The following is an 18,605-nucleotide window of genomic DNA, read 5'->3' as shown; positions in this document are numbered from 1 at the left end:
AAGGCCCCATCTCACTGTAATGTTAGACCAAAATATACAAATAACCTTTGCCTTTTCTGTACAGTTTGAATATTTAAAACAACTTTTGTCAAATTGAGACTAAGGACCAAGTTGACATGTTATGGTTATCAATTCTACATACGTTAAATAGAGATGAAAAAAAGAAACAAGATAAAGATTTACCAAGCCTCTCTTATCTTCTTCCTATCAGCAGTGAGGTAGGACCCCTCTGGAGGACCCTAACATTGTAGCCGTCTCTTTAAATTCCTTACTTAAATTGGTGAAATCCATAAACTGTGACCAAGTTGACATTTTTACGTGACATGATATTTTCAGAATTAAAATGCATTTATTTCTAATTTGACATTTATTTTTATGTTTTGATTATTTGTTTTAAAAAAGATACAACTGTTTATTATCAGGGAGGCTTTACAACTTGCAGAAATATTTTTGTTGTTGAGATTTTGAAATTTTGTGATTTCAGCTTGGGACACTATTTTAACCATGTTACTGACTTAAGTGTAAATTTCTATAAATTACAATTGTATATTTTTTCAAAATATTATTGATAATTTGTAGTAAATTGATCCTACTTTAAAATATAAACATTTAATTGAATGTCAATTTAGGATGTAATTGAAAAAAAAATACTTAAATGCTGAGGACAGCAAAAGTCCCGATTTTCTGAAATCACTGAGCTAACTTGAAATATGCAACTGTTTAAGAGCTGAAAACAAGTAAAAAGGTCTAATTAAGCAAATTATCAGTTAAATTAAGGGTTTAAGTAAGTAACTGAGAACTTAGTTGGAATGAAAACCAGCAGACACAGTGGGTCCCCAGGACCAGGATTGAGAAAACTTGGTACCAGACATGGGGAAAGGCGTATCAGGAGCAAGTACAGTGATGTCCTTGTTGACACAGTGATTGGGCAGCTCCCCTTGGTTAAAATATTAATCTTAAGCACACTGCTGGTGTTCAGTACCAGGTTCTGCAAGATGAATAGGCAGCTCAATTTTGCTTGTTTTGTACGATTACCTCTAAATCCCAGTTCACATTCAGATGGAGGATCATCACACAGGCTGGATCCCAGTTTCTTGTTCTCCTCAAGTGTACAGACATTATTTTCATTAGGAAGTTCCTCTGGGACACATTCCTGCTCTATGAATTCCTCTTTAATAGGAACACATTCCTGTTGAGGGACCTCTTCATCTTTAACAAATGCCAGCTCTGTAACCTGCATTAGACTTGCACACCACTCCTGCTCAAAGGACTCCTCTTGTGTGTAAACTGCTTCCATCTTTGGCCCCTCCTGTGCTTCAGATTCAGGGATAGCATGGCTCTCTTTGGGATCTGTGGGAAACAAAATTGTACAAAATTACAACTCTTCCTTACTAGCTAGGTTCCTCTAGCCAGCACCTTGCCAATAGATACAAATCATGAATGATAGCCTATGGGATCTTGTACTTTTCCAGATATTACAGGCTATTGGATCCAACATTCCTTCTAAAGTACTTGTGGTAGAGAGGTGATCAGTGCCTTTAATTAAAGCTGAAATACATTTTTGAAATTTGAAAAAATACCATCTAACCCTAGTACCCTACCCATAATTCCATGGTTCATACCTTTACAATTATCAAATATTTATTTCAACTCCTATTAACATTCTGTGTTAGTTGCTTTGATCAGGGACTGTATCAAAATAAACCCTCCAAACTGCTGTGTTCAATAATGTGCACCATGCATTTTAAGTTACTGTTCCTCAGTTATTTCATATAGGGGTGAGCTGGTATAATAGTTTTGTGGTTTAGGTACATTATGGCATTGATACCATTCCTGTTATTCTACATTGCAATTATCGGTTAACCCTTTGCAAGACTAAGAATTCTAACATTTTGGAGGGCCGACAGATGACTTAGTGTAACTTTAGAGCATGTATCAAACCAAATATCTGCAGATTACTAAGTAAATAATTCATTCTATGATCAAGTATACCCACACTAACCTAGTTTGACTGACACAAAAGTTTAAAAATCCACTTAAATTAATTTCTTTAGAAATGTCCTCATAATTGTAATTTACTGAAACCGATTTAATGACTCCTACTTCCAATACGTAACGTTATCAGTGGTAGACACACACCTCAGAAACTAAAATCTGAAATCATTTTTTAAATATCAGGTATGGTCTTGATTTTAGACAAAATTGTTTGATAGGTGCACATTTTTACCTTTTTGAGAAGTGATTGGCAGGGTTTTAGTTCATTATTCGAGTTAATGTATATATCCATTCAAAGCTGAGTGTCTGTAGAATCTGGACATACCAAGGGTTACACTCTGACATGAAGTAAAATCTTAATTTACCCAACTAGAAAGCAAAACTATCTCTGTTCCTCTGGAATCTACCACACTCTCTCCCTCCTCCTCAGCTAAGAACCTTGGAGTCACCCTGGACCCCTGCCTCTCTTATTCCCAGCACATCTCCACTCTGGCACGCACTTGCAGATTCTTCCTGAGCAACATCCGAAGAATCCGACCCTTCCTCACCAACTATGCTACCCAGCTCCTGGTCCAGGCCCTGGTACTCTCCCGCCTAGACTACTGCAACTCCCTCCTGGCTGGCCTCCCTGCGTCCGCCACCCGTCCGCTCCAGCTCATCCAGAACTCTGCTGCTCGCCTGGTGTTCTCTCTACCTCGCTTCGCCCACGCTACTCCACTACTCCGCCAGCTCCACTGGCTCCCGATCACCGCTCGCATCCAGTTCAAGACTCTTGTACTAGCCTACAGATGCCTTGATCAGACTGCACCCAGCTACCTCCAGACCCTCATCTCTCCCTACACCCCCACTCGACCTCTCCGCTCCGCCTGCACTAGAAGACTGGCTCTACCTCCGCTACGCTCCCCTGCCTCCCGAGCCCGCTCCTTCTCCACCCTTGCTCCGCAGTGGTGGAACGACCTTCCTACAGATGTCAGGACTGCCCAGTCCCTGACCACATTCCGGCGCCTCCTTAAGACTCACCTCTTCAAACAGCACTTGTAGAACTCCTCTGCTGTATCCTGGGACACTATCACCCTTCATTTAAATATGCTTTATTTTGCTCTTATCCGCCCCCTATTTTACTGCATTTAATCCTGTACCTCAGAATATTGTAATCTGCCAAGTGTTTAATCTGTAGTATTTTGTACTTAATCATATCCTGATGTAACTATCACTATTTAATCATATCCTGATGTAACTTTCACTATTATCTGCTGTATTATTGAATTGTGGTTTGTCACACTTGAGAATTATTGTATTTCTTGTTCTTATTGTATGACTTATATTGTAACACTTGAATGTATTTGTATTTGCTTGCGATTGTAAGTCGCCCTGGATAAGGGCGTCTGCTAAGAAATAAATAATAATAATAATAATAATAATAAAACAAATGTAGAAAAAACATGCACATCTTTGTCATTTTTTTATTTTTTTTTTAATTGCTTTACAGATATTTAATTCATAACAAATATCATCTGTATACTTATGTACATACATATGTTAGAATATGAATAATTGTAAAGTTTTAACATTACTTTCCCTTGAAGCATCTTGTTTGCTTTTTTTTTTTTTATAGCTTCCCCACGTTGTCTAGATGAAGACATTTCTAAGTCAACATAAACTCTTTGGTCTTTTTCATAGATTCCTTTTTCAATTTCAGTATCTCCGATATGATATTTATAAAGCACATCTTTATTGCCTACATGCAGTACCTTACACTTTTCTCTATTAAATGTAATTTGCCATGTGTCTGCCCAGTTCTGAATGCTGTCTAGATCATTTTGAATGACCTTTGTTGCTGCAACAGTGTTTGCCACTCCTCCTATTTTTGTGTCGTCTGCAAATTAACAAGTTTGCTTACTATATCAGAATCTAAATCATTAATGTAGATTAGGAATAGCAGAGGACCTAATACTGATCCCTGTGGTACACCACTGGTTACCTCGCTCCATTTTGAGGTTTCTCCTCTAATCAGTACTTTCTGTTTTCTACATGTTAACCACTCCCTAATCCATGTGCATGCATTTCCTTGAATCCCTACTGCATTCAGTTTGAGAATTAATCTTTTATGCAGGACTTTGTCAAAAACTTTCTAGAAATCTAAATAAACTTCTGTGGAAGGGTGGTGGGCAATTCACTGACACACAGGAGACAGAACTGTAGTTGAAACGCCGCTCCGGCGCACCAGTTTATTTTGGCCTGTAGAGGGTGTTGTTGTCCGTGGCCTGAATACCTGTAACGGTAGTCAGGACCACAGAGTTAGCAACACAGGTACACAGTCCGGTTTATGCTGGAGCACTCACAGGTGCTCAAAATAATAATGAAAACAAAAGGCGGAATGAAAAGGGAAAATAAAACACAATAAGAAAACTACAAAATAAAGGTGCTGCTTACGCAGTGTCCCCACTGCCGCTAAGCCGGTCAGCTCGGAATCTCCGTCCTACGCTGTTCTGCACTATACACTGGGGTGGCCAAGGTTCCCCTTCTATTTATACACGTTCCATAGGATACGTAACAATTTACTTTGTATATTTTATTTACTTTGTATATTTTATTTCTCTAGGCTGGTTTCTCGCTCGCTCCCACCACTGGCGTTCCTGCCTGGTCTATGTTTATCCTGTTATGCTAAAGTTATTTAAAACTGGATAGGAACAGGTTGACATGTGGGGCATGGTGTCAGTATCCTCCTTTATAAAAACTTGTGAAAAGTAATCATTTACTAGATTTGCTATATTTTTCTCTTCGTCTATGATTTGTATGACATTTTACCTCCTCTTGAATGTTCTCCTGCTGTTTAAAAATTGGAAAAACTTTTTGGAATTGGTTTTAGCCCCCTTAGCAATGTTCATTTCTATTACTCTTAGCCTTTCTAGCTTCCTTTTTGACTTGTGTTTGCAGTTCCAAGTACTCTTTCTGTGTACTTTGGTATTGGCCCCTTTTAAATGCTCTGTAAAGTGCCTTTTTTCTATGCCCATTTTTAATTGATCTTTTAAACCATTTTGGCCATTTTGTTTTAGATTTGGATTTGTCTACTTTTGGGATGTAATTGTTTTGTGCCTCTAGTACTACATTTTTAAAAAACAGCCATCCTTTTTCTGTAGATGTTTTCTCTATTTTACTCCAATCTACTTCTGTTAGTCTCTGTTTCATGCCTTCATAGTTTGCTTTTCTAAAATTGTAAAGCTTAGCTTTAGTCATTACTTTTGGGGTTTTAAAAATCACTTAAAATGAGACCATGTTGTGGTCTGAGTTTGCCAATGGTTCTCTGACCTGTGTTAGTTATTCTGTCTTCGTTATTTGAAAAGACTAAATCAAGGCATGCCTAGTCGGTGCCTTGACAAATTGCATTAGGAAGCAGTCATTTGTCATTTCCAACATTTCAATTTCGTCCGTTGTGCTCCCCATCTGGTTTTCCCATTTTATATGGGGGAAGTTGAAATCCCCCATTAGTATGGCTTCTCCTTTTCTACACGTATTTCTAATGTCATTGTATAACAGATTATTTTGCTCAACGTCTGAATTTGGCAGTCTATAACATGCATTTAAACAGAAAGGGATTAAAAGGCATGTCGTATGCAGACAGGCTAAAAGAATTGACTCTATTCAGTCTTGAACAAAGAAGACTACGTGGCGATCTGATTCAAACATTCAAAATCCTAAAAGGTATAGACAATGTCAACCCAGGGGACTTCTTTGACCTGAAAAAAGAAACAAGGACCAGGGGTCACAAATGAAGATTAGATAAAGGGGCATTCAGAACAGAAAATAGGAGGCACTTTTTTACACAGAGAATTGTGAGGGTCTGGAACCAACTCCCCAGTAATGTTGTTGAAGCTGACACCCTGGGATCCTTCAAGAAGCTGCTTGATGAGATTCTGGGATCAATAAGATACTAACAACCAAACGAGCAAGATGGGCTGAATGACCTCCTCTCGTTAGTAAACTTTCTTATGTTCTTATATTCTTAAATCTGTTATACAATGACATTAGAAATGCGTGTAGAAAAGGAGAAGCCATACTAATGGTGGATTTCAACTTCCCCTGTCTAAAATGGGAGAACCCGGTGGGAAGCACGACGGACAAAATTGAAATGGTGGAAATGACAAATGACTGCTTCCTAACGCAATTTGTCAAGGCACCGACTAGAGGGGAGGCATGCCTTGATTTAGTCTTTTCAAATAACGAAGACAGAATAAATAAAACAGAGGTCAGAACTCAGACCACAACATAGTCTCATTTGAAGTGTTTTTAAAACCCCAAAAGTAATGACTAAAGCTAAGGTTTACAATTTTAGAAAAGCAAACTATGAAGGTATGAAACAGAGACTAACAGAAGTAGAGTGGAGTAAAATAGAGAAAATATCCACAGAAAAAAGGATGGCTGTTTTTAAAAAATGTAGTACTAGAGACGCAAAACAATTACATCCCAAAAAGTAGACAAATCTAAATCTAAAACAAAATGGCCAAAATGGTTTAACCTTTTGCGGTCTTATGTCGGACCTGGTCCGACATCGCAATTTTCCCTTTCTGGTCCAATGTCGGACCCTGTCCGACATCATCAAAAAGACGCAAAAAACAGGTCTAGTCGTTTTTTCTCTGGAAAAAGCAGAGAAAACCATTCAATGGCCGAGTTAGACCGATTAGAAGCCGAGAAGCCGGGAAAAAAAAGGGGGGGGGGGTATCTCATGAATACTGATAGACCCAACACCACATAGATAACACGGACATACACAAACAAGATAGCGGCTTCCGCATCCAGCGCTCAGAGAATATCACAGACATTTGCAGAGCTTTTTGAGATGTTATAGTAATAAAATAACAACTTGGATCGCATTATTGAGGAGTTTGGTGATAAAACGAGTGATCAAGAAATAATTTATCGGTATGTACTATTATTACGAGTTATTTAAAAAATATAGCGAACGACAGGTGGGGCGGTGCTGGAGATGCAGTACTGAGTGTCCTGTTGATATGCAGTGCCTTTTAAACCTGTTTTACTGTGAAAAAAATACTTTTAAACAAAGCGTCCAAAATAAACTGCGCATGTGAAAATAAATCGAACCTGATGTGTGACACGCGCTGAATAAATGGACCACAAAGGGTTAATAGATCAATTTAAAAAAATATTCAGCGAAAAAAGGCACTTTACAGAGCGTTTAAAAGGGACCAAAAACAAAGTACGCAGAAAGAGTACTTGGAACTGCAAACACAAGTCAAAAAGGAAGTTAGAAAGGCCAAGAGAGAGATAGAAATCAATATTGCTAAGGGGGCTAAAACCAATTCCCAAAATGTTCTTCCACTATTATAACAGCAAGAGAACATTCAAAGAGGAGGTTAAATGTCTGAGACACAAATGGCAAAATCATAGATGAAGAAAAAAAAAATAGCAAATATATTAAAAAGAAACAAGGACCAGGGGTCACAAATTGAGATTAGATAAAGGGGCATTCAGAACAGAAAATAGGAGGCACTTTTTTACACAGAGAATTGTGAGGGTCTGGAACCAACTCCCCAGTAAGTTGTTGAAGCTGACACCTTGGGATCCTTCAAGAAGCTGCTTGATGAGATTCTGGGCCTCCTCTCGTTTGTAAACTTTCTTATGTTCTTGTGTTCTTATGCCCTTTGAATTTTTGTGCATTGTTCTGACCCATATTGATTCTGCGTTGTTTTTTTATTCCAGATTGAAAACCTGGGCTTCAAGACTATTTCTTATGTATAGCGCTACCCCTCCACCTCTTCTGTCCTGCCTGTCTTTCCTATACAGTGTGTACCCACTATTAGTATATTAGTCTCCATCACTCTCAGACAACCAAGTTTCTGTAACACCTATTACATCATAGTTACTTGTTAGTGCAGTAGCTTCAAGTTCTAACATTTTGTTTCTGAGACTTATAGCATTTAGATAAATACATTTCAATCAGTGATGGGCGTGAAAAAGGCTCATGGAAGGCAACACACACTTGTAGCAAGGGGGTCCAGACTGCAAACTGAACTTGCTGTGTTTCTCGGTATGGAGTCCCCAACAATCATGACCTCCCTTCTTTTTGCTGTCTGGCCAGCACTGTTTATAGGGTCCTGGATGTTGTTCCTTTCTTTCTCTTGATGTTGGTTTTGATCATCTAAATTTTGAATTCGCTCAAATTTGTTGGATGTTTTGATTTCTTGTGGTTGTATTTCTTTTTTTCCCTGCCTCTGCCTACTTGAACCCAGCTGTTTTGACCCTCTTCTATCTCTCTGGTGGCTTTCAATCTGTTAGGGGTGCAGACTTCCAAGAATTGTGGGTGTGCCAGCTCCTTAAGCTCTGGTTGCTGTCTCATTTTCTGCAGCTCCATTTCAAGCATACTTACTAGTTTAAGCAAGTCCTGGATCGTGCTGCACTTTACACACACTTGGTTTAGCTCTATTGGATAGGGGCTTTAGTGAAATACATTTTGATTGGTTTGCCACACATTTCACACTGGAGCATTCCATCCACTTCTACCTCCCTGTCAATCACCATCATGATCGCCGTTCTGCCTTTGCATTGTTCCAGTGCAAACATCAACTTCTCTACTGCAAATATGCTTAGAAACCAAGTGATGACACTTGCAGTCTTAGCAAAGTGTCTGAGGAATGTCTTTTTGTTAACTGATACCGTATTGTGATAATGGTTTTGAAGGAAACAGTCAATGCAGAATACAAGTTTCAATGTGTCAAATACAATGAGCAGACAAGCGACTGCAGCAGGATAGCCTGCTTATTCTCAAAGCAGTTTCATTTAAACAAGTGATTTACAGAATTCAAACTTTTTAAAGTGCAGCAATATTTTTTGTACAAACTCCACCTGTGTAATAATGATTAGTAACAACATTGGAAGCTTACTTGTGCAATGTCACGTGAACTGTAGATATAAATCCAATAACATCCCTTGTAGTATTAAAATACATTTGTAATTGTGTTGCTATCCCTATTGCATGTATTTTGGCCAAATTACCTCTGCTCTTAAATAATAACCTGTATTAGTAAATGTTTGGGTTTTATAACAAACTGCAGCATCACGTTGTTTTGAGCAAATGATAGATCTTAATGGAATAATACACACTGCTATATACTGTACAACTTTAGGGTTTTCAATTAGTTTTGAGGTATGTAGCACTTACAAGGTAGTAGGGGGCACCAATGTCATCGAGGCACATTGCGGTGAGGGGGAGAGTGTGGGAAATGAGATCAAAATGTTGCATTCTGGCACATTTGTGCATGGTATAAGTATGTTCTAGACTAGTAGAGGTCTGCTTGTAGTGTCTGACAAGGGTGCACAACAATTCATCCTTACTACTAGACGTACATATTTTAATAATGTTTGTGTACTTTTAAGATCTTGACTGTGTAACCACATAGAAACTGTTGATCATTCACTTCAACGAGCTAGAGTTGTGGATTGGTGCAGGCCACCCCCTTTATTCATCCAGTTTGGTCTGGAAATATCGCTCTAAATGTGAACAAGAAGGAAATAGGACTGAAAAAAAAGAACGAGCAACGAATGAGCAGTGACTGTACCAAAGGCAAACACAACAGCACTGGATCAAAAAAGAAAGAGCCAGGAGCACTCTTTGGTTTAAACTATTAACGTATAAATTATTAATATTATGAAAAAGGTGCTCTTTGGAGTCGAGGGTTTCTTCAAAAGTTTAATAAGAAATAAGAACATAAAGTTTACAAACGAGAGGAGGCCATTCGGCCCATCTTGCTCATTTGGTTGTTAGTAGCTTATTGATCCCAGAATCTCATCAAGCAGCTTCTTGAAGGATCCCAGGGTGTCCGCTTCAACAACATTACTGGGGAGTTGGTTCCAGACCCTCAATATTATAGGTGAGAAAATACCTGCAAGTCCATTGTTTTCAAGTAGATTCAAATTAACCCATCAGGCAAATCACCACAAACCAAGGCAGTCTTACAAACTTATGGGTAAAAAAACCTTTACTAATGGGGCAGGGCTTGAATTTCATTTTTTGTATGCTGCAGCCAATTTAGGAGGCTGTGTGGTCCAGTGGTTAAAGAAACGGGCTTATAACCAGGAGGTCCCCGGCTCAAATCCCAGCTCAGCCACTGACTTATTGTGTGACCCTGAGCAAGTCACTTAACCTCCTTGTGCTCTGTCTTTCGGTTGAGACGTTGTTGCAAGTGACTGCAGCTGATGCATAGTTTACACACCCTAGTCTCATATCTTGTAAAGCGCTTTGTGATGATGGTCCACTATGAAAGGCGCTATATAAAAATACAAATAAAAATTATTATTATTTATTATTAATGGGGGATTCCAAAATTTTAGAGGGGGAATGGCAAAAAAAGGCATTTTTGCATATAAAAAACTATATATTTTACTGCATCATCATCCACACTGGAGTTGCTTTAAAATAAGCTGCTTTCAGGAGACCTACAGCTGTTCATCACTGTGAGACAGAGTGCACTCCATTGCTTTTGCCATTGCCGGACGTGAAGTTTTTGCAGCAGAAGAAAAAGGTGCTTTTCATTTTAACCAGCGCTCCATTTCTTTTTTTAACTCTTTACACTCAGCCCTATTTCTGCCTGTTTTTCACTGTTTTCATTTATGTATGTTTAACTAATGGATAGTTTGTACTGCATGCATGTAACAAATCAAATGAAAGGCTGAATTTCCTTTCATATTATGTAAGTTGTAACAGGATCAGGCATACTATATGGTAGAGATAAGAATATATGTAAAAAAAAAAAAAAAAAAAAAAGACTACCAATGCGTGGCAAACCAGCCTTCATCAGGGTGTAGTCTCAATTAGCAACACAACAATACATCAGCAATCGCATTCAATCAATTAACACGCAAGTACTGACATGAATTACATTCATTACACAAGTCAATTAATGAAACACAACTGAAATAATTAGTGAATATCTCTAAAGTGGGATCACTCTATTAGTTCCCAGCTTGTATAATTTTCATTTTGGTGCTTCTGTATGTACTAAGTCGAATGACAAAATAAGTTATTTGCTTATTTATTCCATGTCGTTTTTTTTATAAAGCAAATCTGTTCTGCTCAATTGTTTTTCTTTATAGAAGCCTTATCAATTATTCCATGTCTATTTCCCCTCTGATGAAATCTATTTTGCAAAACTTTTGATTGTATATCAAATTCAGGTTCTTGACCGCCAATGCGTCTAAATCGTTGGAATTGACCAAAGGGAATATTGTTGTTTAACCAATTTGAATAAACTCTCGGCTCTTCTTAGGAGTATTTCTGTCAGTAGTTTTTCTATACACAGAAGTGTGCAAGAATCTTTGACGATCTGAATACAATTAAACCATTTATTTAAAAATAGATTTGCAGTCAAACAGTTTAATCAAACATGAAAACACCATGTGCTGCTGTATGTTGATATCGGGTCACAAATCATTATTCTAATCCTCTGCAATATGGTCTGTGACTGTCTCAGTGAACACCTACTTAAATATGAATTAGACTATGTTAGATTCACATCGTTCTTGTAGTCTATAAAATAATACAATGCCTCAATTAGACTCCTCATAACCGAGATTAGGACAGAGCTGTGTTATTAACAGCGCTTATAATAAACACTTTATAACGTGTCGAGAGAAATTCTAACAAAGATCTTTCCACTAGAAGGTGGTTTGCGGTGTTGGATTGACCGAGCAATACCATACAATAAAATCAACTTTACCTTGAAATATTAGAGGTTGTTTAATGTCTGCATCTGCAGCGTTTATACACCCTCGCACAGCTTTCAACTCGCTCTCTGATATTTCCAATCTCAGCTTCAGACTTTCATTCTCTTTCTCCTTTCCAGCCATTTCCATTTGGAATTCAGTGAATTTGCTGCCGACAACTTTAGTAATCGCACACAAGACGGTGTCTACAGCCGCTTTCACTGCGTGCTCGATGGTAGAGGCGAGCTCGTCTTGAAAGAACGACACGGACACACTGACGTCCATCTTCACTGGTTTAGTTTCAGACTGGTCTAGCGGAATCCTCTTCCCGGAACTCCGTGCAGGTAATAAACAAACACAAAAATCAAAAATTATCAGAAAACATTTCAACCCAACCTAAATACTTTAAAAAGCAGGAGACAAACTGTTGTAAAATAATCAGTGACTGCAGCCACCTCCCTCCACGTAAACATAACAAACCCTTTCTATTTCCTGTACTGAAATGAGAGCGTTACTAGCAGAAGGCGGGCCTGGTGAAACCATTGCGTGTTATTGGCTGCAGAAGCACTAACCCCAGCATGCAAGGGCAGGATCGACGAGGTTATGAAGCTGGATACCACAGTTCGCCATGTTGGCTCTTCGAGCGCTATGTTCTGTGCAATGCTGACACTGCGGGAATCCACCTGTGTGAAGCGAGCAACAGTTGCAGGCAACATTATGCAACTTCCGGTAAGTCAGTCAGGAGGGTCGAAAGCATCTCCGTGAAGCGAGCAACAATTTCACTTCCGGCGTAACTTCCGGTGAATGCTACTTCCCCATCTCGATGTCGGAACAGGCTGTTTTTTTTCCAAAATAAAAGTTATTCCATCCTGTCACTCTCATATAACGGTTGAAAGAGACAGTAAAAGTTGCAGCAAGAAGGTACATTTTCATTACTAATTTAATTATTAATATTATTTTTAAGAATATAAGGTCTCCTGTATTATATATATATATATATATATATATATATATATATATATATATATATATATATATATATATTGTTGTTTTTGCATATACTGTATAAATTACTGTAACCTATAAATGCAAAAACAAGACGATAAATGATCATTTATTAGGCTTAATTAACAGAGCCCAAGACTTTCACTTCAACACCAGGTAATTTATTATTTATTAATTGATTTTGCTCTGTAGGAATGAGATAGGCTACTTCTGAAATAACAGTAATTTGGGAATCACTGCCTTAAACAATGTAATAATAATCTTTAGTTGTATAGTGCAATCAATGTGTAAAACAGCTCAAATTGCTTTACAAGCAGAATTCAGCAGAGTAAAATACAGAAACAAAAAGTACAATTATTAAAAGCAGCCCAAAGCACTTGGTAAGCACAATCCCGATTTTTTTCAGGACTGACTGAAATAGACAACCTACCAGCTAAAATGTCATATTTTCAGCGCCCCAGCACTACTAAAACCCCAGCAACAATAGCAGTGACGTAAATCTGGCACAACCAACCTCATTATCTATTCACTGTGAGTCTGTTCATTACATTTAACCCCCCTTTTACTGAGTTACAATCCTTAATTTTTTCAGGATTGGCTGAAATACACAACCCTCCAGTTGCCAAGTACCATCACAAACTAAAAAGAGATATATACACATAGATAATACATTATTAGCAATGCATTTCTGAAGGTATGTAAGTCACATAGATTATTTTCGTGTTTTCATTTGAACAGCTATACTGTATGTTTGTACTCATTCACAACATACCTTAGTATGTGTTAACAGAATCCTATAAGACACAACTTATTTCCATTAGTATGGGGGTATACACCAGCAGTCATTAAAGGTACAAACTTGAATGAGATGGTTTAAAAAAACATCAATACTAAAAAGAAAATGACCTTTTTATTTGCATCAGCATCACCAGCAAAAATGGTTTTGTGCTGGTACCCACTGAGTGATGTGGACCACTTTCTTGGTCTGTGGCGTGAACCACTGCCGTATAATGCAGAATCCATTGCTTACAATACAATAAGTTACTACATTATTTTCTTTTTAATGAGATTATTTAAGTGAATGCACTTTTAATAACAAAGGACCCACATTGTTATTTTTAAATCTAGTTTAAAAGCGTTTTTATAATTTTTTTTTATTATTAATAGTACTTTTTTCTATTTCTGTATTTTATTCTGTATTTCTGCTTACCAAGTGCTTTGGGCTGCTTTTAATAATTGTACTTTTTGTTTCTGTATTTTACTCTGCTGAATTCTGCTTGTAAAGCAATTTGAGCTGTATTACACATTGATTGCACTATACAACTAAAGATTATTATTACATTGTTTAAGGCAGTGATTCCCAAATTACTGTTATTTCAGAAGTAGCCTATCTCATTCCTACAGAGCAAAATCAATTAATAAATAATAAATTACCTGGTGTTGAAGTGAAAGTCTTGGGCTCTGTTAATTAAGCCTAATAAATGATCATTTATCGTCTTGTTTTTGCATTTATAGGTTACAGTAATTTATACAGTATATGCAAAAACAACAATATATATATATATATATATATATATATATATATAAATACAGGAGATATTCTTAAAAATAATATTAATAATTAAATTAATAATGAAAATGTACCTTCTTGCTGCAACTTTTACTGTCTCTTTCAACCGTTATATGAGAGTGACAGGATGGAATAACTGAATAATTTTTATTTTGGAAAAAAAACAGCCTGTTCCGACATCGAGATGCGGAAGTAGCATTTACCGGAAGTTACGCCGGAAGTGAAATTGTTGCTCGCTTCACGGAGATGGGGAATCGGAAATGGCGGCAGTTTCGACTGTCTCTGCTTTCTAATGCGCATGCTCAATTCCAAAGCGCTGCTGCTGCTGCTGCGAGCGTGCATGGAAGGCCATCTGGGTCAGAAATGTGTGCTGTTCGTACACGTTTCAAATAAATTACTACGTGTAGTACTGCGATACACTACGCGTTCTATTACGTTAACTACACATACAAATTTGGGCCAATCAGTTCTTTAGAAATGAAATAAGAGCCAATGAATTTAAAGAAAATAGTATGTGTACTAAATGATCCAATGAAAAGTAGCCTCGCATTTTCCATGCTCTTCCAAAAGTGATCAGGGAATCTGAGCCTTTGAATATTTTTAAAAGCTGTCCCAAAACATATCTTTTTAAACTTGGCTTTCCAATTGCTTAACTTCTGTTTGTGCAATGTTTTTTTATATGCCTTTACTTTTCCTGTAGTATGTTTTATTATTATTAGTATTATTATTTCTGTCACCCTAAAACTTCCAATAATGTTTATTATTATTATTATTATTATTATTATTATTATTATTATTATTATTATTAACAGTGGTAGATGCAATTCAGTTTTTCAATGCAGATTCGTTCTTCTGCTTGTTCATTTTCTAAAGTTTTGCATATCTTTGTTTACTTTTGGGATTTTTTTAGGGCCGCACACAGACTAAGGCTGGCCCTGATAAGTTGTATTCAATTGTATAATGTCCTGTAATAAAGAAATCATTATTTTTACTTACCTATTCGTGAGAAGGTTCGGGTGGTCAGTTCAAAATCCAAAACAACCTGTGGGCAAAGGGTTATAAAGATAATTCTAAAACGTATACTTAGAATTAACAGTATTAGACCCTGACACCAGCACTAGCAGTATTTGACACAGTCATTTGACGCAGTTGACATCGAAGCCTACCTGCTGGCATCTGAATGGGTCGCTGCCAGAGAGAACTGGCCCAAACCTCAGTGGGCTGGAATTGTGGCACCTTTTTTCATAGGAGACGCATAGAAGGTTTATTATGACCTCGATGGTTCTGTAGCAAAGGATTATGACCAGCTCAGAGCAGAGATCCTGGCATGGGCGGGAGTGACCTCAGCAGTTCGGGCACAGCGTTTCCACACATGGAGCTTTAAAGGATCAAGCACCGCAGGCCCAGATGTTTGATCTGATTCATCTGGCCAGGCGCTGAATGAAGCCAGATGTAAACTCCACCAGAGTGGTAGAGTTACTGGTCATGGATCGCTGTTTGCGGGCCATGCATTCCCAACCAAGGGAGTGGGTAGGCCAAGGAGACCCTACAACTCTGGATGAATTTGTTGGCCTTGTTGAGCGTCAGTTGGCAGCATGGGAGCTATCACATCATCCCTTTTCAACATCTCCCAGACACAGCTAGCGGACAACCCCTCCAAAACAATGCCCCGGCCAGAACTTGGGTAAGACTAAATTGAGGGGATGGGTTGCTGACCGTGAAGGGACTGGGGGAGAAAGGGGTAACCCTGGGTTGGAATAAGGGGCAAAGTGTGGCTTGGTTCCATGTGGCAGGATGGCTCGCAGTGGTGAGGTGTGGTGACGTCACGGACCAGGAAGTAACTGAATCAAAACAATGGATGGGCGGGTGAAGCTGAATGCAATGGCGTTCAGCTGATTTATTAATAAACAAAACAAAATGAAAGATTTAAACAAACAACAAAACAGAAACAAAAGGGCACGAGGGCCAAACGAATAAACAGACAAACAAGTAAGTGTTGTGCTGGCTAATCCAGCACATTTTAGCAATTGTTTTTATATTCTGTCTTCTCTCTATCTCCCCGTACCTCCTCTCTGTACACCCCCACCCCCGCAGCACGGACAGCTGCAGGTTCTTATACTCTGGCCACAGTCTGCACGCGTTTGGTAAGAATGCATGACTGTCAGCTAGTTAAATAATCAGTAGCTGATCAGTCATGCATCCTCACGGGGTTTTTAAATTATAAATATAAAAAACAATAACAAAAGACGCGGCGCTTTCATCCGCGCCGCAAACAAAAATACAAATAATAATAAATAGGGGCTGGACACTCCGCCACATTCCAACATTATAAGTGTTTTAAATGTAATGTATACGGACACATTGCCATGCAGTGCCCTAATGAAAGTGAACTGATACAATGCAATGTAATTGACCAAGAGTACTGTGGAGTGATTAATGTGGTAAATGTTTTTCTAGGTGGGCAACAGTTTGTGGTCCCAGTAGAAGTAAATGTAAAACAAGCTCAAGCTCTCACAGACTCAAGCAGTGCCATTACGAGTATTTCACCGAAAAGGTGTAACCATTGGATCATGGTCTCAGGACCGGTATTACGGTATTACCTGCATACATGGGGAGACTAATTTCTATCCAACTTGTCAAACCAAAGTAAAGTTTAATGGGATAGAAAATAATATCAGAGTTGGCTTGGTACCAAAATTGCCACATGAGGTAATACTGGGGAGAGATTATCCGGGTTTTAATAACCTAGTTCAGTTACAAGGGAAATTGGTGCCCCCTGCTGGAATTTAAAGGAAGGTTGGAATAGTTGTTTCATTTTCTGACCCCAATTTGTATATGGAAAATGTAAAGACAAGGAAATCCCGTAAAGAAGGGCAGACATATATAAGGATGGATCCCTGAAAACTAATAATAGTGCTGTATTGATCAGATGCGAGTAGTAAAAGTGTTGGAAAAGGGGTTAGTACCCAGTGTAGATCTCAGGGAATAATAGACGAAACAGGGAGTACACATGTCACTATAGACGAAAATGGGCTGCTGTTGAAGAAAAAAATAAAGGTGTTGCTGAATATTTTATTGTCAAGTATAGGTTGACTCGGATTGGGAAAGTGAAGTGGAACAACTTTTAGTACCGAAACAGTATTGAATTATGGTAATGCGTTTGGCACACAGCCATTTATTCGGGGCTCATTTGGGGATTGAGAAAACCACTCAGCGTATTCCAAAAAAGTTCTAGAACTACAATCAAAGAGCACAAGCGGCACAGACCCAGAACTATAATCAAAGAGCACAAGCGGCACAGACCCAGAACTATAATCAAAGAGCACAAGCGGCACAGACCCAGAACGACAATCAAAGAGCACAAGCGGCACAGACCCAGAACTACAATCAAAGAGCACAAGCGGCACAGACCCAGAACTACAATCAAAGAGCACAAGCGGCACAGACCCAGAACGACAATCAAAGAGCACAAGCGGCACAGACCCAGAACTACAATCAAAGAGCACAAGCGGCACAGATCCAGAACGACAATCAAAGAGCACAAGCGGCACAGACCCAGAACTATAATCAAAGAGCACAAGCGGCACAGACCCAGAACTATAATCAAAGAGCACAAGCGGCACAGACCCAGAACTATAATCAAAGAGCACAAGCGGCACAGACCCAGAACTATAATCAAAGAGCACAAGCGGCACAGATCCAGAACGACAATCAAAGAGCACAAGCGGCACAGACCCAGAACGACAATCAAAGAGCACAAGCGGCACAGACCCAGAACTATAATCAAAGAGCACAAGCGGCACAGACCCAGAACTATAATCAAAGAGCACAAGCGGCACAGACCCAGAACTACAATCAAAGAGCACAAGCGGCACAGATCCAGAACGACAATCAAAGAGCACAAGCGGCACAGACCCAGAACTACAATCAAAGAGCACAAGCGGCACAGACCCAGAACTATAATCAAAGAGCACAAGTCAGAGGGTTTCAGACCAGAAGAGTAAATGGTTCTAGGTCCTACTCCTGAGAGTAAACTATTTGCACATTGGCAAGGACCGTATTAAGTGATTGAAGCAGTGGGGGCAGTAAACTATAAAATTAGACAACCTGACCGCAGAAAGAAAGAACAGATCTATTATGTAAATCAGCTAAAAGCGTGGAAAGATAAAGAAACAGTACTCATTGCAGGGGAGACCGGGGTTGATGATACCAAGTCACCAGCCTTCCAAATCAATGTGGGTCCAACATTAGACTCACTACAGCGTCAGGAGGTAAGCGAAATGATTGAAAGAAACCAGGATGTATTTTCATTACCAGG

This window comes from Acipenser ruthenus, chromosome 22 (genome assembly GCF_902713425.1).
Source record: "Acipenser ruthenus chromosome 22, fAciRut3.2 maternal haplotype, whole genome shotgun sequence".
Classification (NCBI taxonomy): Eukaryota; Metazoa; Chordata; class Actinopteri; order Acipenseriformes; family Acipenseridae; genus Acipenser; species Acipenser ruthenus.
This window is presented reverse-complemented; position numbering follows the sequence as displayed.